The sequence below is a fragment of the Typopeltis vanoorti genome, chromosome 1, assembly GCF_054136105.1.
Source record: "Typopeltis vanoorti isolate ZY-2024b chromosome 1, IOZ_Tvanoo_1.0, whole genome shotgun sequence".
Lineage (NCBI taxonomy): Eukaryota > Metazoa > Arthropoda > Arachnida > Uropygi > Thelyphonidae > Typopeltis > Typopeltis vanoorti.
Genome location: NC_143549.1, coordinates 13,031,388 through 13,055,745, shown reverse-complemented (window position 1 = coordinate 13,055,745; position 24,358 = coordinate 13,031,388). Strand labels below are relative to the sequence as shown.

The window sequence follows — 24,358 nt, the reverse complement described above, 5'->3', positions numbered from 1 at the left end:
GGGAATGGGTACTTGGGAGAAGGGGAACTACATCAGCTAACACTGAGCCCAGTGGAGTCTAGAGGGGATAATACTGGGTATAGAAACAACGGAATTTATATGTTTTATACTAATGCCAAAAGTATCCGGAATAAGGGAGAGGAATTGGTGGTGCAGATAGCATCAGCCTGGCCAAAAATTATTGGGATCACTGAGACGTGGTTGACAGAAGAGGATATAATAACAGGAATAGAAGTCGCTGGGTACAGCATTTTTCGGCAGGATAGGAAGGGAAAGCGTGGTGGTGGTGGAGTACTGCTAATGATAAGTGACGACCTATGTCCTCTAAGAGTGGAGACTTTGGAAGGCAGTGGCACTAATGATTTTGAAAGCATATGGTGTGAGGTAGAGGTGGACAAGACAGGATATTTAGTGGATTGTTGCTACAGACCCAGGAGCACAGAGGGTGGGGACCAGGAAATGTTTAGACAGTTGAGTTTGGCAAGTGCAAGAAGAATGATTGTTATGGGAGATTTTAACTACAGTAGTATAAATTGGGGAGAGGAAGCTGCATGTAGCAATAAGGGAATGGAATTTCTAGAATTCTTGAGGGACAAATGTCTTAGGCAATATGTAATAGAGGGAACAAGAGAGTTTTGGATTTGGTTATAGCATCTGAAGAGTTGATAACAACTGAGATGGCATCTCTCCCACCAGTTGGAGAGAGTGACCGTATGGTTTTGATTTGGAAAATGAATACACATGCAGGAGTATCAAAGAGAGGGGAGCATATGTGGATTATAGGGCAGGTGATTATAATAGTCTAAGACGTCAACTTGGGGAAGTTTCATGGAGGGAGGAATTGGAAGGCCAGGATATCATTAGTGCATGGGAAATTATGAAAGAATATTTGTTAGCAGCAATGGTAAGTTGTATACCACGAGTGAACAAGAGGACACAATTTGGAGTAAAGTGGATGACAAACAATATTATATGGGAATTGCATGCGAAAAAGAGGCTATGGAAGAGATATAAGGAGACAGGTGAAGAGAAAATGCATGAAGAGTATAAGACACAGGGCAGAAGAGTGACTATGGTAAGGAAGATGAAACTGGAATATGAAAGGAGATTGGAAATCCTAGGGAATTTTTTTAGATATGTGGCCACTAGGAGGAGAAATGACTGTGGAAGAACGATATTGCAGGATAAAAATGGGAATAGAGTGACTGATGCAGAGGACGTAGTGGAGTTGTTCAATGAGCACTTTATTGGAGTATTTCATCCTGGAGGAGGTTTTAATACTAGAGGGATAGGGCAGGATCAGGGTTTAGAGGTGCAAGAGGAGAGTGTGTTCCAAATACTGAGTACTCTGGACACCAATAAAGTTGTTGGACTGGATGGTATTTCACCACGGGTTTTGAGAGAATGTGCTAAAGAACTGACAGCTCCATTGACCTGGCTTTTCAATAAAAGTCTGGCTGAAGGAAAGGCCCAGGGAATGGAAGGAAGGTAAGATAGTGCTGCTGCATAAGGATGGTAGCAGACTGGAAGTGTCTAATTATAGGCCTGTTCGTGTGTCAGCAGTAGTTGTTACGGTCTTTTTTGGATTTTGCAAAGGCATTTGACAGGGTGTCACATGATAAGCTGATATTTAAGTTGCAGCACATGGGTTTAAATGTCAGGTTAGTCAAATGGATTCAGGATTGGCTGACCGATAGGTATCAGAGAGTGGTGTATGATAGGGCAATATCAAGGAAGCAGAAGGTTACAAGTGGGGTTTCACAGGGCTCAGTAGTGGGACCTGTATTGTTCAATCTTTATATCAATGATATTGTCAGTGGATTGCAAGGGGACATTCAGTTGTTTGCAGATGATGTGAAGTTGGGAAGGGTTATCAGTAATAGTGGAGATGTGGCAGCCCTGCAAGAGAATTTCAATAAGCTAGATAGATGGGAAAATGAATGGGAGAATCAGTTTAATGCAGCAAAATGCAAGGTCTTGATGTTTGGGAAATATCGATGGGACACTGCATACTCTATGGGAGGAGTATAGTGGAGGAAGTAGGGGAGACAAGAGACCTGGGGTTGATGATTGATAGAAACCTGAAATTTAGGGGACATATTGCAAAGGTGGTGAAGGTAACACAGAGAATTGCTGCAATAATGAGAAGTACGCTGACCTGCAGAGATAAAGCAGTTATCATTCCGTTGTATAAGACCCTGATCAGACCACACTTGGACTATTGTTCTCAGATTTGGTCCCCAGGATTTGAAGGGGATAAATTAACTGGAAAAGGTACAAAGGCAGATAACAAAGATGGTTACAGGACTGTACAATGATAGTTAAGAGGATTGGCTGAGGGAATGTGGACTGCATAGTTTGGTGGATAGAAGGAGGAGGTGATATTGGAGGTGACATGATTGAAACTTTTCAACTGTTGAGAGGTGGTTACAGGGTTGACACTGGGGAATTCTTTCGCTTGGTTGAACGGCAGGAAGGAGTGATGACAAGAGGCCATCCCTGGAAGTTACGAAAGGAAACTGTGAGCAAGAGAGTGAGGAGTGGTTTCTTTGCATGGAGGGTGGTTGAACCATGGAATGCATTGCCTGATGGCGTGGTGAGAGCAAGAATGGTCAACGAGTTTAAGGAGTGGTATGATAGACTTTGTGTTTCTTAGGGGGGGGGGCCTCCCCTCGATGAGTCTTTTGACTCCATGGAGGCCTGAATAATGATAATATAATGTATATGAAGAACATATGCTATATGCTTTCCTCACTTTCATTATGAGAATTAGTACACTAATGTAGTTCAGTAATTTCAGATCAGGCTTTTAAATGAAAGACATTATTCAATGATTTAACTTAATAAAAATACTTACATAAATTTACTAAAAAAAGACTGTTTAAAAAAAATAAATAAATAAATATATATATATAATTATATTATATTGTATATTTTAAAATAATATATAATAAAATATATAAAAATGTATAATTAATTTCAGTATAAATTTAAATTACTATAGAAAATAAGGATGACAATAAGCTTGAATTATAAACAAAAGATGTGGTCACGAAATCAGAGATAATGAGGATTGATTAACATATTCCATGAAGATATCTACTGTGAAAAAAACAGAGAATCTTAAACAGATGAACAATAAGTGAAGGAACTTCAACTCCTCTTTAATTAGAGTTCAGTTCTTAGCTATTATATTTTATAATGTAATGGTTAAGAAAGGAATGAAAACCACTTACATCTGCTAAAATTTACTCCCATACTAATGAATTTTCACAGCAAGAAAGAACGTAACAAATATCTTTCAGAAAGATTTACTTATAAAGTCTGTTAGAAACTGTAAAAATATGTCAACAGCCAATTTCTTATTCCTTTTTAGAAAAATATCTTTTGGACTTTGTTGTAATCATCAGTGAATAAGTTTTTTTTGCTTAAAAACACCAACTATTTCAAAAATAGGAATATGCAGTCAATAAAGACCTATGATCCTCATGGACTGCATATTTGATATATTTCCATTAAAATAAAGTTACACTGCAGATTATATAATTTTTTTTTCATATCAGACAACCAGTTAAAGTTTTCAGCTTCATAGCTATATTAGCATTAGGAAAGATATCTTTATTAAAATATGCATCAGTTATCACTGATAAACTCCAGGTTGGTTATAAAAGCAAGAGTTAGTAAAAAAGAAAATAAAGAATAAAATAACATAATAACTGATAAGCTGTGTTCCTAGAATTCATAAATAAAAATTTTACAACTTTTAAGATTCAAGTAAAAATATTACTTAACCAAAATCATTTCTATATTTTATCAGTGATGACTAAATGATACATTTTAGATTTAAAAATGTAGTACCTGTTACTTGAAACATGAAGAAATGGCTGAAGAACTAAAAATTTCATCAGTATAATTAATAGTAATTTATTGAAATCCCATTATTATTATTATTTTAAATTTTAAAAATGGTTCTAAAGATAACATTAAGTAGCGATTATATTAACATCTAGAGTGCTTTTACTGTACAAAACTTCTATAGTGTAGAAATCTGGAGTTAAAAATAAATTTAGTATAATTTTAAAATTTTAATTTTTTTAATGGGAAAGCATTTCACTGAAATACCTTCTAGAATGCCAATGATGTGTAAATTCTGTCAAACTGCATTCTGAAATTCATAATCAGATACTGATATTGTTTAATTACACAGCTTAATAAATAAACTTCAGATGTTAGTTCATTAAGCCAAAATAAATATCCTACAAAAAAGTAACAGCTAACAATCTATTTGTCATAGATATTATTCACAAATTAAAAAAGTTTTAATCTTATACTCAAAATAAACTATCACATTTCAAAAGAATTACAAAAATAACATTACATTATTATAAACATGGTAAGCTTCATATGTGGTATACATTCTGTTATCACAAACATTCAAAAATCCAAATTATACCATGCTTTAATCCATTAATGACTAGGATAACATCCTCAAGGGTTTGCTACATACCTCAATTATTCATTTCGGCACAGATCAATCAAGCTAACAGATGTAGCATTTAAATGCAATCAAGGCAACAAGATATATATATATATATATTATGAATATGTACAAAAATACTACAAGTATGAAGCATTGACTTAGTTTTGGAAAGAGAAGGGTGAAAAATTAAGTTAAACTATTAGTCTAGGATTTTCCATTCTGTTTACTGTCTCAGAAAATGCTAACACAGATAACTTCCATCTTTAGCATTAACAAAAACAAAGAGTTTAAAGAAAAACTTTAACACTTCCATCTTTGACTGGACATCTCACAAATTGTGCTGAAAAGACAAATGTGGTTGATCACGAGAGGTGATATTCTGGAAGGCAAAAAAAAAAAAAAAAAAGCAAAATTATATCATATGCAACATAATTTTAGTGATAAATCAGTTTAATAATTCTATTTTCTCAAAAATGTATAAAAACATTTACTGTTTTATTACTATCATTGGATTAAGTCTAGCATCTAGTTTAATAAGCAAGAGGTCATTAACCTTTGGTAAATAAGCTGGCAATGGAGTAATTTTTTGGGTGCCTCTGTAGCGCAACTGGAAGAACAGTAGAACAGTGCGCTCTTCAATTGGAAAAGACCTGAGTTTTTCATCCAGTGTAGGCAAATTGGCCTTCAGAACACATGCAATTGACAAACAAAAAATACTATTGTTGGTAATGATGATGATGACATTCTCAGAGGAGACTTGAACGGACACATAGGGAGACAGAATAGGGACTGTGAAAGGGTGCATGGTGGCCATGGAGTGGAAATGATGAACCAGGAAGGAGAGTGGATTTTGGACTTTGCAGTAGCATTTGATCTGGCAATTGTGAACTCCTTCTTCTGTAAGAGGGAAGAGCATTTGATAACATTTAAAAGTGGCTACAACAGTTCACAGATTGACTACATTTTGACTAGAAGAAAACATCTTAAGGCAGTAACAAATTGTAAACTAATCCCAACAGACCAAGTGGTGCAGCAACACCAGCTGCTGTGTTCAGACTTTGAAATAAAGTCAAAGATAAGAACCTTTGGAAGCCATGGGAGGAAGAAAATTAAGTGGTTTTGCTTAAAAGAAAAGAGTGTGAGGAAGTTTTAGGGAGAAGGTGTTAGAGAGGATTTCGGATGGACTGGAAAGTGTACAAGACTGGTGGAGACATAATTCAAAAGTAATTCTAAGCTGTGCAATTGAGGTGCCTGGTGAAACATCCGGAAAGATTACAGAGCAGGAGGAGGATTGGTGGTGGAATAATGATGTACAAGAAGCAGTGAAGGCTAAGAGGAAGGCAAAGCAGAAGTGGGACAAGTCAAGAGTGGAAGAGGACAGAGAGAAAAAGCGAGAAACCAAGAGAGTTGTTGCACAGGCAAAGGCCATGACATATCAAGACCTTTATGATCAATTAGAAACACAGGAAGGACAGAGAAAGATTTATTGATTGGCAAAATGTAGAAATAAGGCTGCAAAGGACATCGTACATGTGAGGCAGATCAAAGATGCTGAAGGAAGAATATTATGGAGGGATGTGGACATAAGAAACAGATGGAGAATATACTTTGAGGGACTTTTTGAATGAGAAAAATGCGAGGATGGGAACCCAGACAAGATTCCAGAGGGGGCATGGAAGGCAGTGGGGGGAAGAGGGAATTGGCCTGCTGTGGGACCTGTTCATGAAAGTTTGCCAACAGGAAAATATACCCGAGGAATGGAGGAAAAGTACTCTTGTCCCCATCTACAAGGGTAAAGGGGATGCACAAGACTGTAAGAATTACAGAGGAATAAAGTTGATGTCCCACACAATGAAAATCCTAGAAAGAGTTCTTGATGGAAGACTGAGGAAGGAGGTGGAGATTGCAAAGGAGCAATTTGGCTTCATGCCTGGCCGATCGGCCACAGATGCTATCTTTGGGGTACGAAAGATGATGGACAAGTTCCGAGAGAAGCAACGGGAGCTGCATCTGGTATTTATTGATCTCGAAAAAGCGTATGATAGGGTGCCAAGGCAAGAAGTCTGGAATTGTCTGAGGGAGAAGAAGGTACCAGAGAAATATGTCAGGTTGGTGCAGGAGATGTACAGAAATGTGAAGACAAGTGTTCGAGCCTGCCTGGGATTGAAAGAAAGTTTTCCAGTGACAGTTTGCTTGCATCAAGGGTCTGCATTAAGTCCATTCCAGTTTAATATTGTGATGGAGGTGGTGACGGAGGAAGTGAGAGAAGACGCGCCTTGGACTATGTTGTATGCAGATGACATTGTGCTGTGTGCAGAATCAAAAGAAGAAGTGGCAGCCAAACTGGAAAGTTGGAGGAAAGTACTGGAAGAGAGAGGTATGAGACTGAGTGTATGGGTTGCAAAGTGGATGGCAGCCAGGAGACAGATCTGGAAGGAAATGTCATCAGGAAGGTTAGTGACTTTAGATAGTTAGGTTCAACAATGAAAGAGGCTGGTGAGGCTGAGAAGGAAGTGGGATGCAGGATACAAGCAGGATGGAGGAACTGGAGAGAGATGGCTGGAGTGCTATGTGATAAGAGGGTGCTGATCAATCTAAAAGGCAAAATTTACAGGACACTAGTGAGACCAACTATGACGTATGCTTTGGAAACTGTGGCCCTGAGGAAAAATAACATCAGAGGGATGGAGGTAGCAGAGATGAGAATGCTTAGGTGGATGTGGGGGTGACCAGAAAGGATCATCTGAGAAATGACTATGTAAGGGGAACGGTGAAGGTTATGAACTTAGGAGCAAAGATACAGGAGGCAAGGTTGAGATGGTTTGGTAATGTGATGAGGAGGGAGGAAGAGTATGTGGGAAGAAAGGTCATGCAGATGGCCAAAGAAGAGATGGAGGGAGATGGTGGAGGAGGACTTTAGAATGAAGAAGTTGGATGTGGTTACAGCCCAAGACAGGAAGTTGTGGAGGAGACTCACCACAAACAGCGACCCTACTTAAGTGGGAAAAGCTGCAGAAGAAGAAGTTGGTAATGATGAAGATGGGTGGTAGATGACACTGATGGTAGTAGTGTCGCAGTGGAATTAAATAGTGGCAGAGAGGGTGAGGTGTATTTAGTGAAGTAGGGTAGAGTGACCTCCCACAATGAGTTCTTGGATTCCCCTGAGGTTGCATGTAATAATAATAATCATTAGTACTGGAATCTCCACAGAGCTCTAAGACTCATCTCAGGAGGCCAACATTACATATTAATCACATAATACTTATTATACCTGAGAGGTTGCAATGTCTCTGACTAGGCTGTTTAATTTAAGTCTCAGCTCTAGTAGAATTTCAAGGGAGTGGAAAGAGAACAAAATAATTACCTCGCATAAGAGAGGGTTCAAAGACTGCAGGCAAATTATAGACCAATCAGCATCTCAGAAGTGGTGGTAAAAGTACTGAAAAATTTGGTTAAAAAAGAGAATTCAAGAATGGTTGGATAAGAATGTGACAGCTGAGTTGGATAAAGGAAATGGCCATATGATTTGGCTGGATTTTTTTGGAAAGGCATTTGATTGAATACCTCATGGAACTCTGTTATGTAAATTAGAACTGGGAATGGATATGATATGATACTGGTTATGTGGATAAGAGGGTAGCTGCTGGACAGATATCAAAAAGTTGTTTAATGAGGAGCAGAATCCGGGCAAAAGCTGGTGTGCCACAAAGGTCCGTGTTAGTACCACTACTGTTTAATTTCAACATAAATGATATAAGAAATAACTTGAAAAGAAATATTCAGTTGTTTGCTGATGATGCAGCATTGAGTAGAGCAATAGTAAATCAAGGTGATGTGGAAAGCTTGTAGGATGATTTAAATGGGCAGTTAGTGTAGGCAAAAGATAATGGGTATTATTCCTTCTTTTAAGATTACACGGTAGTCAGCATTCATAGTTAAGAATTTATGGAGACACAACACACGTGTTAAAATAATTAGTTTACTTAATATTAGGAAAGTAATATTTGATGTTCTGACCTCTGTATTGAGGTCATCATCAGGAGTCATAAGCACCCTCAAACACAGAGCACTAACTATTTGCTCAAATGAATAAGCTCTAAACCAAGAATTCAAAATCATTAACCATACATTTGTAAAAAAAAGGCTATAATAAAAAACCTTTCTTTCTCTGGTGCTAAAAAAAAAACAAAAAAACTTCACTACATCAAAGCTAGAATCCTATTATTATCTATTAGGTTACACAGTTAAATTCAGCTAGAAAGTAACATGCTCATACAGAAAATAATAGAATAATAGATAAATAAATAAACAGAAAAGAAAATTACTTATATAAGTATGTATATAAATTGCAACTGGTATGGACAGTCGCCAATAAAAAATGAAAAATTGCTTCCAGTCCTAAAGTCACGGTTTGCTGGAAACAAAGTGGGATGAATATATGCCATCCAAATTCTTGGGATTTTTAAGCCCCCCATTATTATTATTATTAAGATTAGGGTGGTTAATCAAAATTTCACAGGCTTCTTTAAATTTCTGTTCATACCAAGTTTTTGTATGATGCAAAGAACAAGCACTTTTCCAATCAATTTGATGTAGGGTATTAAAAGCATGATCTGAAAAGCCTGCTTCACTAAAATTATATTTAATGTGTCGTTTGTGTTTTTTTTTTTTTTTTTTTTTTTTTTACTGATAGGGATTGTATGTCCAGTTTCCCCAACACAAGGTAAATTATAGGTGCAATAAACTCCAGGGTGTGCCAGTGGGGGGAGGATCCTTAGAGGTGTTGAATATGTTTTTTTAATTTTAAAGGTGGTTTAAGAGTGGCATTAAGATTATAACGATGTAGGATTCTATTAATTTTTTCTGATAACCTTTTAATGTGTGGGAGTGTTATGGTTTTACTGTAATCTATACTATTTTTTGATGAAGTTTTATGAAGAATTTTATTAATAGTATTTTTACTATATCCGTTATTTATAAATGTATTGCTAATAATTTTAAATTCTTGTTTAAGAGCTTGTTCATTAGAGCAAATTGTTATACCTCTGTTTTTGAGGGTGTTGATGACTCCAAATTTTTGCGAAGGGTGATGATATGAGTTAGCATGTGTATATACTGGCGGGTGTGTGTGTGTCTGTGTGTGTAGGCTTATGGTAAACAGTCAAAGATAGACTGCATGAGGGAAGACATGTAACTAATGTATCCAGGAACAGGAGTGAGTTCCAATTTTCAATTTCAATAGTAAATTGTATGTGCTCATGTTGTTTGTTAAGGTGGCTAAGAAATGTGTTTAACGTTTGGTGGCCGTGTGACCAGATAACGAAAACATCGTCAACGTATCTAAGCCAAACTATAGGTTTCAGAGTAAAGGAATCAAGAGCAGGTTGCTCAAAAGCTTCCATATAAAAATTAGCAATGGGGGGGTTTGGCCATACCTTCTTTTTGTAGGTAAAATTTTTTTTTGCCACACAAAGTAACCGGAACGTAGTACGTGGACAAAGAGAATCATAATATCGGGCAGAAATTTGTTCTGTAGAAGAAGAATTATGTCATTGATTAATTCATTGGGATATTTATGAAAAGGGCAGAAACGTCAAAACTGACTAATAAATCATCTTTGCTGAGTGTTATGTTTTTAATTTCGTTTATGAAGTGTTGTGTGTTATTTATATAGGAGGGGTAATGACCAACCAACTCCTTGAGTGTTGACAGCCCTAATTATCACCTTGGCTAGGTGATAATTATTATTGTTCCGGGCAACTCCAAGGAGTCGACAGACTCATCGAGGGAGGCACTAACATCATGTCAAGAACAACTATTCGACATTGACACAGTATCTATCATACCTTGCCTTGAACTCATTCACGGTCATAGCACCCACAACAGACTCTGGAAGCTTATTCCACTCATTCACCACTCTCCAAGTAAAAAACCTAGCTCTAAGACCCTTGTCAACCACGCTCTTGCCCAGCCTCCATGCATGGCCCCTAGTCCTCCCACCACCAGTCATATTTTCAAAAATATCTTCTGGATCAATCTTGTAGAAACCCTTCAGTAATTTGAATGTCTCAATCATATCACCCCTCCTTCGCCTATTGTCCAATCTCTGCAACCCACAAATCTTCAACCTATTCTCATAAGGTTCATTCCACAGACCTTCTATCATCTTGGTCACTCGTCTCTGGATCCTCTCCACTTCCTTCCCATCACAAAGAAACCCTGGTGCCCATAACTGGGCACAGTAGTCCAGATGGGGTCTTATCAAGGCTCGATATAGAGGAACAGCAACTTGTTTGTCTCTGCATGTCTCAGTATTTTTCAGACACCAAGTGATTTGATGAGCTGATTTAGTCACGTTTGCAATGTGTCCCCTAAACTTCAATTCCCTATCCACCAACACTCCCATATCCCTGGCCTCATCAATCTCCTGGAGAACGGTTCCACCAATGCCATATACTGCTGCTATTCTTTTCACCCCAAAGTGCATAACCTTACACTTTGCCACATTAAATTGACATCCATTTTTCCTAGTCCAGTCCTCCAAACTATCCAAATCATCCTGTGCACTCATAATTGCTCTACCCAACTTTACATCATCAGCAAACAAGTGAATACTTCCTCTCAAATCCTTTCCTATATCATTGATGAACAAATTGAAAAGAAGTGGTCCAAGAACAGAGCCCTGCGGCACACCACAAGTCACAAGTCGTCTTTTAGACTCCACTCCTGCATAAACCACTCTCTGGTATCTCTCCTTCAACCACCCTCCTATCCATCCCACCAACCCTATATCTATCCCCATTTGCTCCAGTTTACTGAGTAGGGTTCCATGTGGTATCCTGTCAAAGGCCTTGGCAAGGTCCAGTAGTATCACTGTAAACCCATTACCCCTATCCAGTTCAGCCGTCACTGTGTTATAGAACGTGAGCAAGTTACTGAGGCATGATCTACCCTTCACAAAACCATGTTGTCCCCCATACAATATCCCATTTTCATCTATCCAATCCTGTATTCTTTTCTTGACTAATTTCTCTAAGACCTCGACAATGATTCCTGATATGCTAATCGGTCGGTAATTTACAACAGCAGTCTTGGAACCACCTTTATGCAGTGGAACTATTTTCCCCTCTTTCCACCCCCTCGGGACTAACCCAGACCCGAGACTCAAATTAAACAAAATGGTCAAGGGTACTGACAATTCTTTAGCTGCTTCTCGTACGACACGAGCTGGTATACCATCCAATCCCAAGAATGTATTGACATTGAGGTTATGCAATAGACTACTCACCTCCACTTCATTCACCACAATTCCCATATAATCTACTGGTACATTCATATCTTCAACGTCACCACCTGGATGATATATACTTGCAAAGTGCTCACTCAGTAAATCAACTATATCAACTGATTCAGTTACCTCCCTACCATCGGCATTCTTTAAAATCATTCTGCCATGTTCATTTTTCCTTTTACTTGCTACATATCTAAAAAACTGTTTAGGATTCTCTTTAGCCTGCATGGCCAATGTTCTTTTGTAATCTTTTTTTTGCTTTTCTTACCACACTCGTTACCCTTCTGGCCTGTGCCTGCTGGTCACCTTTCTCCTTAAATTCCCTCCATAGTTGTTTCTTTTTTTGCAGCTCAAGCTTAATGGTGTTATTCATCCATTTAACCCCTACTTGATTTATTATTCGGACTCTAGGTATACAGTCAGCCATTGCTTCATGCAAACACTTCTTAACTGCCTCCCATGCACTATCAATCTCTAGTCCTTGCAGTTGTACGTGCCATGGCACTGAACCAATCAAACTCCTAAGCTTGTCATACTTTCCAGCCCGATAATTCCACATGTACCTGTGTTAATTGAAAATTCCACACCTTTAGCCACCTCCCAAGTCAAGACCCTATGATAACTCTCATCAATTGGTGGCAATGTGGTCATATTTGTTACAGCGAAATCCTCAGATGTAATTACTAGGTCAAGCACTCTCTGACCCCTAGTATTTTCCATTACATGCTGTCGCAGATAGTTATCACTTAATAACCGCATAAAATTCAATTCCTTCCTACCGTGTATCCTCTCCTCACTCCAATCAATGCGACCATAGTTGAAATATCCCATAATAATCACCCTCCTTCCACTCATTTCTTCTATTTGCTTGTGCATACTGTCACCACCATCTTTTCCATCACCTGGTCTATAGCAGCAGCCAATTGTATATTTAGTTCTGCTATCCACAATCTCACACCAAATGGCCTCAAATGTGCTCTTTTCTCCATCCTGCAATTCAGCTTCTATTCTCCTTGGCTGCAGCACATCAGCTATCATCAACAATACTCCTCCTCCCATTTTATTCTCCCTGTCATTCCTGAACACACTATGCCCATCACATTCAATCCCACTAGCTATATCATCTACAGTCAGCCATGTTTCACTAATACCAATAACCTGTGGTCTGGAAGTGCCAACCATGGCCAAAAACTCTTCCTTCTTGTTCCTAATACTCCTAGCATTAGCGTACATGAATTTAAGACCCCCATTAGCCCCAACCCTACCTTGATGCCTTATATTAACTATCCCACTCTGATTTGTTGTCCTTATTCGCTCGGGCATATTATATTCATTCTTACATTCAACTGCCTCCCTAAGGACTGTATAACTACCCAGCCCCCTTAATAAATCTAGTTTCCCTGAATTTGCACATCCACATTCAGCAACACTTTCTCAAGTCTTCTTACACCGTAACCATTCAAATGCAAGCCATCCATCTTATATAGATCTTTTCGCCCATCGAACTCACTCCACACGTCCACAAATTCCACGCCACACGTCATACATAACCCACGCATAAAGTCATTCACAATTATGGCCCTCCTTTTAAACAATTCACTGTCATATCGTGGCAAAAGACTAATCATTCTAACTCTCTCACTCTTTTCTTTTGCTACCTCAAACAATTCATTCAGGTCTTCTATCATTTCCATTTTATCTCCTTTCAAATCATTCGTACCTGCCACAACAATCATTTCTTTCACCCTTTCCTTTTGCTCTCTAATAGACTCAGTTACATCCTTTATGGTCGCACCAGGTTGGTACGATTTTGTCAAATCCTCTACTAACACACCTCGTACTAGCGAGTCTCCATACAGCACTCTATTCCTTCATTTTGTTCATGTTCACACTCATACGCCTATTTTTCCTGTCATACTTTTTATTATTGGCTGGTTCATTCAGTTGACTTTTGCCCTTTGTATTACACCATTCAACAACGCGATCTCATTCATTGCATCTATCTCATCTTTTTTATTCTCTGTAAAACCATTAATACTATCATTCACACTCTCACAATTCTCTGGTACAACCTTGCCGTTTCTTGTCATATCCCTATTTTCTTCATTCTAAAGTTTGACAAAATTATCACACTGACGATCCAAAATACACTTTCAATTCCTCATTCTCTCTACATTTTCTACACACATTCACTCTTTTATTATCATCTAACCACACTCTGACTGCACTCTGCAAAGCGTACATTTCGCAGATAGTACATTGAATCATCTTCTTTACATTACCATTCTTGAAAGAAGATGGCGAACCATCATTACTGGCAGCCATTTTCCTTTGTACTGGAGCCATACTAGTAACGTATTTTATCAAATTATAAATTATAAACACCAAAAACACACAAACAGACGCACTAACAAAGCAAGGCAAATAAAACTACGCAATATTAAAGTAAATTTATCAACGATAACTAAAAATAACGCTTATATTATCAGGAGCTTTCACGAACACTACACACTATGAATCCCTCTAGCAGCGACTTCCCGACATAGATTATGTTATAAAACACTTTAGTACACTAACAAATCTACCATAATATACTAAAATTACACAATTAAATCTAACAAAATATTAATAAATCAACAAAAATCACAAATCTTTCAGGAGCTCTCTCCGACAGTACGTCCTTTCACCAGCTAGCCTCAACACCAGTCAAAAAATCCAATTAGGGCTGTCTATTCCCTCGACTATCAACCAAAGAGGAACGTTATGTTTGTGTACCTTGGGAACGCCATATATTCTGAGAGAATGGTAATAATGGGGTATTAGTTTTCTAACAGTGTCTGACAGCCAAGACTTAAGTAATTTCACAGTTTTTATCTTTACCCTGTTGGTCGGATTATAGTTCACAAGTTGATAAGTGCTGTTATCGAAGACTAGTTGATTCATCTGATGAATAGAGTTGATCTGTCAAGAATAATTGTGGCATTACCTTTGTCCAATTTTGTTATAATTATATCTTGATTAGCTTTTAATGACTTGATTGCTGCTAGTTCTGTTTTTGTCAAATTGCTACATATGGTTTTCTTTTTATTCAAAACACTGCCAGTTTCTAAACGAATTTTATATTAATTAAAAGATATTTAATGCCTCTTTCTATGTGGTATATAACATCCAGTTTATAAACAGTTGTAGGTGCTACTGCGAAGTTTAGGCCTTTATCAAGTAATGCAAGTAAACCATTATTTAAGGTGTGGCTAGATAGGTTGATCACATGAACATTGCTTGCATGTGGTTGGTCACTCCTCATCTCACTTGTTTGTTATTCATTGTTGGAGTTATTTGCCGGGGAAGCGAGATACTAATTGGTTACATTTGTATGATTCATATTCAAATTTTGTCATTGTTTTAAAATATGAAATTTTATCTTAAGTTTTTCTTTATTACTTTAAAGATTAGGTTTAGCTGAATTATCAATGATTCTTTCAAACACATAAGAGTCAAAACTGTATAACTGAGAGGAGACTTCCACATAGCCTTTAAAGGAATGCGGAGAACCGACCAGGGCTTCTGACCTAATGTCCAATCCTCACCTTCTCGTGGTGCACCCTGTTGGGTATCTACTTCGATACTGAACGAATGAGGATGGCCTGGCAATTTGGGATTTAGCCGACCTAATTGTATTCTTATTGGTTAAACCAAAATAAAAAATGATGGCACAACATGATAAAATTTCATGCCGGCTGGAGCGTTGCCTGGTTAAACAAGGTCCCTGTTGTTTTCGCCAGGGAACCGGGGCAAACAGCGAAAAGTCAGTTACTGGAACAAATCTGAAAGCACACCCCAACTCAACATCATCAGAGTTAAAGATTGGTACTATGAACATAAGAAGCCTGAATGGCAAAGAAATGGAGCTAGCTGAGGAATTAGATAAGTACCATATCGACATAATAGGGGTGACTGAAACAAAAAAGACAAAATGCATTTTTTGAAAATTATGGAGACAACTACTGTGTTCAAATAAAAGCTTTAGTTTAATATAACTAAAATCTACATTTGACGTTTCGACAACTATACAGAGAAAACAAGCTACACTACAATCAAACTGGTTTGTTAAAGATGCTGACCAATCGCTACAACAATTGTTGGCCGGACCTCTGGTGAAAAAAAAAAAAAAAAGACAAAAACTGGTGAGATCTTTCTGAGCAATAAATACAAAATGTTATATTCAGGAAATGACAATCAAGGAAAAGAATGAGTAGCCATAGTATTCAACACTAAATACGAGGCTAATCTTCAATGGCAGGCAGTCTCAAGTAGAGTGATGTGGGCTAATATCAGAATGGGGAATTGGACAATGAGACTTATTTATGCCTATGGTCCCAAAGAAGGTTCTACTAAGATAGAAGTGGAGGAATTTTTTGTTGCTGACAAAGCAACTGACACAATGAAAAATGAAAAGTTGTTCCTTGTTGGGGATCTAAATAGCAGAGTAGGAAATGATTGTCAGACATACTAAAATATTTTGGGAAAATTTGGAGAAAAGAGCAAAGCTAATAATAATGGCAAATATCTGTTGGATTTCTGCTCAGGACATGGACTGGTTATTACTAACACCATGTTACAACATAAAAATGTGCACAAATTCACATGGAGAGAAGAGGCAAGGAATAAGAAAAGTCTCATTGACTTTGTTTTGTTGATAGTGATGTTTCCTCCCTGGTGCAGGACACCAGAGTGTACAGAGGATTTGAAACTGGAAGTGATCACTATTTAGTCTTGAGCTGGATAAAATTGAATTTCATATTGAAAAGAATAACATGTAAGAAAGTTTTAAAGCGAATAAAAGTTGAGCAGCTCTAAGATGTGAACAGTAGACTAAAATACACAAAGATTATTGAAGGAAAAATGAAAGAGTTTGAGAACAGGAACCAAACCTTGGAGATTCAATGGCAAGCCTTGAAGAAAACCCTGATTGATTCAGCCAGAGAGGCATGAGGTGAGGTAGTCTGCAAGGATAGAAAAATCAGAACTCCATGGTGGACACAGGAAGTTAAAGAGGCAGTGAAGGAAAAGAAGAAAGCATATGAAAAGTTCCTGGCAAATAAGTCAGCTTTTGCTCTTAGAGAATACAAAGACAAATGTAAGAAAGCGAAACACTGTAAAACTAGATAAACAAAAGTCATGGGAGGTCTTTGGCAAGAACATAGAAAATAAATATCAAGAAGGTGGTAAGATATTCTGGAAGTTGTTGAAGAAGCATAGAAATGGAGGAAAGAGTGCTGTAAAAGGAGTTAGAAATGATAAAGGTGACTTGGAAATGGGAGAAAAAGAATGCTAAATGAAACAAGCAGTAATAGCACAGTGGTAAAAAACACCCAACAGGCATACAGTCAGGAATACATATCCATATATGAAGTAGAAAAAGCCATCAAAGGCTTGAAATGTGGAAAGGCAGAAGGAATAGATGATATTCGACCAGAAATGCTCAAGTATGGTGGTATAAAAGTCTTACAGTGGCTGCACTACATAGTTCGGAATGCCTGGACAGAGGGACGATTTCCCAATGATTGGAGTAGAGCTCTCATAGTACCCATATATAAAAAGGGAAATAAAACTGAATGTGAGAATTACAGAGGTATATCCCTACTGAGTGTTCCTGGTAAGATGTATGCAAATATACTTGAGAAATGGTTGGGAAGAATTGTGAAAGAAAAGCTTGGTGAAGAACAAGCTGGATTCAGGCCAAATAGAGGCTGTCAGGATCAGACCTTCACTTTACGACTAGTGGAGAAATCATGGGAATATAACAAAGATCTGTATTTAAGTTTTGTCAATTTGGAGAAGGCATATGACATGGTTCCAATAGAGAAGATATTCAATACGCTGCAGTTATATGGTGTCAATGGGGCATTATATCAAGCAATACTTAGTCTTTATTTGAGTTGTAGGTCAGCAGTTAGAATTGAAGGAAGTACAGGAGGATGGTTTAATGTTAAATCTGGTGTGAGACAAGGATATACATTATTCCTTCTGTTATTCATTATCTATATGGATCAGATTATGAAGGAAAGTGGTATTAAACCTCATATCAAAATTGGAGATGTTAATGTCAGCTCTTTGTTTTATGCGGATGATGTTATACTTCTAAATAAATCCGTTACATGTTTGCAAGATTCCCTGACTAAATTGAATAGCTGTTGTAATAGATATGGTATGAAGGTCAGCATTAAAAAGACAAAGACAATGAAAATAGGTAGAAGTGTTGAAAATGTCAACTGTGTTGTGAATGGGGAACCTGTGGAACAAGTAAAACATTTCATCTACTTAGGCATGATTTTTAGTGAAGATGGGAAATTAAATATGGAAATAGAGAACAGAATCAACAAATCTGGTATAGTAGGAAGTTAATTGAATAAATTCATGTGGAATAAGAGAGAAATTAGTCAAAATACTAAATTAGCTGTATAGAAAACAGTGTACAAACCAGTTTTAACCTATGGATCTAAGAGCTGGGTCAGAAGTAAAACACTTGACCAAAGACTAGAGACTGCAGATATGAGAGTCCTGAGAAAGATTAGAGGTGTGAACAGATGGCATCAGTGGCAATATCATATTAAAAACGAGGATATTGGGAAAGAACTTGACATTGTCAGCATCCAGGAATGTGTTAGCAGAGCTAATGCCAGGTGTATGGTCACTTAAACAGAATGGGCGAGGAAAGATTAGCAAAACAAGTGTTCTCTGCCAGGTTGGCAGAAGAACGACCCAGAGGAAGACCAAGATATAAGTAGACTGATATGGTACAATGTGCCTTAGACGATAGAAAGATAAGATCTGATAATGTTGGAGTTTTAACAAGTAACAGACTGATTTGGAGGAAAATTGTAGATAGGAAGTTAGTAATGATGTAAATTTTTCATGTAGTACCCTCATATCCTGTACACCTCTTGAGGGTACATATCAGGAATTTGATGATGATGATAATGAGATTCATATAACTAGAAAGTTCAGATTGTAAATTTAAAACTTGTTTTTGTTTCATTGCTACATTTTCGCAGGCTGCTTGAATTTGCTCTCTAAGGATTGCTTTCTCTGTATATGCATAGATGCGAAGTGCTTTACCAGAAGTAAATTTCTTTTTCAGCTTGATGCAGTTAGGAATAAGATTGCTGTCTTTGCATGTCTTCAAAAAAGCCAGCCGACTGATCAAAAGAGGAAACAAGTATCTTTAGCTTACCATAATGATTGCAATGCTTGTGAGTGACATTTAAGCTTTTCTTTATTACTTTCCAGAATATGTTTAGCTGAATTACAGTGATTCTTTCAAGCACATTTAAAATATTCTGATTCATATAACTAGAAAGTTCTGATTTTAAATTACATCTATGCACATACAGAGAAAGTGATTCTTAGAGAACAAATTCAAACAGCCCACAGATATCTAGCAAAAAAAAAAAAATGCTGCAGAAAATGAACAAATTAGACAACCTTATCAATTATAAAACAAATCAATGGTAACAAAAGAGACAAACAAGGAAAGTTATTGACGATCGACTCCAAAATTGAAGCAAGATGGAGAGACTATTTTGAAGAAACTTTGAATGTAAAGGTAGATACAGGATCTCAACAGGTGCAAAATATTACAACTAGTGTAATACCCACTTTGACCCTTTCCGAAGATGAGATTTTGTTGAGCTTTGACTTTGTTGAAGTCAAAGATGCCTTGAATGCACTAAAATCTAACAAAGCATACAGAAATGATAAAAGTTGATCTTAACACAACTACTGCCAAATTACAAAAGTTATACAATGAAATATGGAAGACAGAAAAAATTCCTGAACAATGGAAAGAAGCAGTAATTATAAAAATCCCAAAAAAAGGAGATTTGACCAAGTGTGAAAATTGGAGAAAGTTTGCTTTCAATTCCCACAAAAGTTTAATTAATAGATTAAAAAAGAAAATCGAAAATTTACTAAAAGAAGCACAGGCAGGTTTTCAAAATGGTTCTGGGACCATCCAACAAATATTCACTCTTACAAATATAATTAAACAATGTATAGAATTTCAAGCTCCACTTTACCTAAACTTCATCGATTTCAGTAAAGCATTCGATTCAGTAAATAGAGAAAAACTTTGGAAAATATTAGAAGAATATGCAATACCTTATAAATTTCTCAACATTGTTAAGAATATGTATAATGGCAGCAAAACTTGCAGGGAAGTAGATGGAAAACTTACAGAATTCTTTATCATTGAAACTGGAGTTAGGCAGGGTTGTGTGCTATTTGGTCTATTATTTATAATTTTAATTGGTTGGATTATGAAAAACTCAATTAATCATCAAAAGAAAGAAATATGGTGGGATGTTACATCCACATGCAACTCGAACCCACAACTTGCAAGTTGAAGAGCAAGTATCTTCAACCAAAGGGTGACGTAACAAATATTGTTTTAATTGGGGATTTGTGGAAACACGATGACAAGTGCGTGTGTGTGGCATTAAGCTGAAATGGTTAACAGAATTGTTATGTATGTGATGGCTTAGCAATGATAATTCAACCTCTAGCAACTTCTGCTTCAATCTCTGTTTTATTGCAGAACTGACTATTTCACATGTGACAGTCTAGCAGAAAAAAGTGATAATCGCATTGAGAAATGTCAGGAGATATTTTTAAAAGTATTTTTAATTCAGTCAGGTAATCTTACAAACTTATACTGGATTTATTTAAAAGTATAACATCATCAACATAAAGTAAAGCTAAGATTACATCTTCAATTTTGATATCAGGTTTAATACCACTCTCCTTTGTAATGTGATCCATATAGATAATGAATAGCAGAGGGGAATAATGTACATTACAAGCTATATAACTGAGAGGAGACCTACACATAGCCTTTAATGGAATGGAGAGAACCAAATAGTGCTTCTGACCTAATGTCCAATCCTCACCTTCTTGTGATGCAACCTGTTAAGTATCTACCTGGATGCTGAACAAATGAGGATGGGCTGGCAATTTGGGATTTAGCCAACCAAATCGTATTCTTATTGGCTTAAACCACAAGTAAAATGCAAAAAATTAAGCTGAAATTTAAATTCAAAGATCCTAAGTGATATTATTAACATAACAAAACTGAAAATATAACTATATAAAACAAACAGAGACATAATAAAAAGAGAGTTAAAGAAAATAACCTGTGACAATGTAGAAAATAAATGGAAAATGGGCAGAGGTTATGGTAAATGCTGCACTTGATATACAACAATCAGAGCAAATAACAAATGGACAACTACAGAAATTTTGAAAACATTAGAAGAGCTGCAGAAATACTTTGAACAGAGAATATACAGAGGAAAATAAAGGTTATAAAAGACTGAAAAACAAAATAGATATGCGCAAATCTCAAAAACTGCTTGGTTGGAAGAAAAGGCAAAAATGTGTGAGGAATCCAATAAAAAAGAATGATAGCAAGAATGTAAATAAAATTATAAAATAATTAACAAAACACTCCAAAATAGACCACTAAAAATGAAAGAAAACAAGATTGAAACTGGAACAATTGAAGAGATTAAAAAATTTTGGAGAGAATATCAAAGGATACATTTCTGGAGGGAGGAAGCCTAGAAAAACAGAAACTAAGAGAAAGAAAGAGAAAAGCACTGTTTAATAAAATAAGAAATTTTGAATGCAATAAATAAAATGAACTTATCTAAATCACATGGTTATGATCAACTTCCTACTGAACTGTGGAAATATGGTGGCATAGCAGCCATTAATTTCCTGCTTGAACTTTTTAACCAAATACTATATACTGGTGAAATTCCAGATGACTGGAAGACAGGCATCATAATAACAATTTTCAAAAAGGAGATCAAGCAGGCTTTAGACCTAGAAGGTCAACTATAGACCATATTTTTATAGTTAATAGTCTGGCTAAAAAAGCACTGGATATACAGATTACCCATACTGCAGTTTTACTGATTTCTAACAAACATTTATTATTATTATTCAGGCCTTCATGGAGTCAAGAGACTCATCATGGGAGGTCCTTCTTAGGAAACAAAGTCTATCACACCACTCCTTGAACTCACTGACCATTCTTGCTCTCACCACTCTCTCAGGCAATACATTCCATGGTTCAACCATCCTCCACACAAAGAAACTTCTCACCCTCTTGCTCACAGCTTCCTTTCATAACTTCCAGGGATTGCCCCTTGTCATCGCTCCTTCCAGCTGTTCCAACAAGCAGAAGAACTCCCCGATGTCCATCCTGTAACTTCCTCTCAACAGTTTAAAAGTCTCGATCATCTCACCTCTCCTCCTTCTATCCACCAAACTCTGCAGTCCACATTCCCTCAGCTGATCCTCACTGTACAGTCCTGAAACCATCTTTGTTATCTGCCTCTGTACCCTTATCCCTTTCAAATCCTGGGGACCAAATCTGGGAACAATAATCTAAGTGTGGTCTGATCAGGGTATTATACAACAGAGTGATAACTTATCTCTGCAGGTCAGCGTCCTTCTCAGTATTGCAGCAATCTTCTGGGTTACCTTCATCATCTTTGCAATATGTTCCCTGAATTTCAGTTTTCTATCAACCATCATCCCCAGATTTCTTATCTCCCCTACTTCCTCCAGTACAGCTCCTCCAATCGAGTATGTAGCATCCCATAGATGGATCCCAAACTTCAAGACTTGACATTTTGCTACATTAAACTGATACCCCATTCATTTTCCCATCTGTCTAGTTTATTCAAATCCTCTAGCAGAGCTGCCACATCTGCACTATTACTGATAATCCTTCCAAGCTTCACATCATCCACAAACAACTGAATATCCCCTTGCAATCCAATGTCATTGATATAAAGAGTGAACAATACAGGTCCCAGTACTGAGCCCCATGGAACCCTACGTGTAACCTTCTGCTACCTTGATATTGCCCCACCATACACAACTCTCTGATACCTATTAGACAGCCATCCTGAATCCAGTTGACTAACCTGACATTTAAACCCATGTGCTGCAACTTAAATATCAGCTTATTATGTGGCACCCTGTCAAATGCCTTTGCAAAATCTAAGAAAATGGCAGTATATGTCTTTCCCTCATCAACTGCTCTTGTCACTTTATTATAAAAGGCAATCGTATTACTAAAGCATGAGTGTCCCTTAACATATCCATGTTGATTCTCACAGATAACATCACCCTCATCTGCCCAACACTGTATGTAGTCCCTCACTAATTTCTCCAAAATGACACACAAACTGGCCTATAATTAGACACTTCCAGTCTGCTACCACCCTTGTCCAATTGCACTATCTTACTTTCCTTCCATTCCTTGGGTATCTTTTGCAGAAAGACTTTTATTGAAGAGCCAGGTCAATGGAGTTGTCAGTTCTTTAGCACATTCTCTCAAAACCTGTGCTGAAATACCATCCAGTCCCACTGCTTTACTGACATCCAGAGTACTCAGTATTTGGAACACACTCTTCTCTTGCACCTCTAAACCCTGAACCTGCTCTATCCCTGTAGTATTAAAACCTTCTTCTCCAAGATTAAATACTCTAATAAAGTGCTCATTGAACAACTCCACTATGATCTGCATCAGTCACTCTATTCCCATTTTTATCCTGCAATGTCATTCTTCCACAATCATTTCTCCTCCTACTGGCCACATAGCTAAAAAATTTCCTAGGATTTTCTTTAGATCTTAGTGCCAATCTCTTCTCATATTCCAGTTTTGCCTTCCACACCACACCAATCACTATTCTGGCCTGATTCTTATATTCATTGTGCATCTGCACTCCACCCCTCTCCTTATATCTCTTCCATAATCTCTTTTTCAACTGCAGTTCCTGTTTGATATTGTTTGTCATCCTCTTTACACCAAATTGGGTCTGCTTCTTCACTCGTGGAATACAGCTGACTATTGCTGCTAACAAATATTCCTTCACAATTTCCCAAGCACTAATGATATCCTGGCCTTCCAATTCTGCCCTCCATAGAACTGCCCCTAGTTGATATCTAATACTATTATAATCACCTGCCTTATAATTCCACATATGTTCCATTTTCTTTGATACTCCTGCATGTCCATTCATCTTCCAAGTCAAGACCACATGGTCACCCTCTCTAACTGGTGGGAGAAATGTCATCTCACTTATTATCAAGCTCTTCTGATGCTATGACTAAATCCAAAACTCTTGAACCTCTTGTTCCCTCCATTGCATGTTGCCTAAGACATTTGTCCCTTAAGAATTCTAGAAATTCCATTTCCTTATTACTACATGCATTTTCCTTTTCCCAGCTTATACTGCTTTAGTTAAAATCTCTGATAACAATAATTCTTCTTGTTCTTGGTAGGCTCAACTGCCTAAACATCTCCTGTTTCTCACCCTCTGTGCTCCTTAGTTTGTAGCAATACCCCACTAAATATGCTGTCTTGGCCACTCTCTAATTGCCTTCCAAAGCCTCCACTCTTAGAAGACATAAGTCATCACTTATCATAAGCAGTACGCTACCTCCACGTTTTCCTTTCCTATCCTGATGAAAAATGCTGTGCCCTGCTACTTCAATTCCTGTTATTATAA

At 37.2% G+C, this 24,358-nt stretch overlaps 1 long non-coding RNA gene across 1 annotated transcript in view; it reads right to left on the bottom strand.

The window, feature by feature from the left end:
- Positions 1-3,209: 3,209 nt before the first annotated feature.
- Positions 3,210-24,358, bottom strand: part of LOC150109794 (uncharacterized) — a 63,507-nt gene continuing 42,358 nt past the window's right edge. The window contains exon 3 of the long non-coding RNA XR_016550192.1: positions 3,210-4,859. This is a non-coding gene — a long non-coding RNA (uncharacterized LOC150109794). The remainder of the gene's footprint in view (positions 4,860-24,358) is intronic.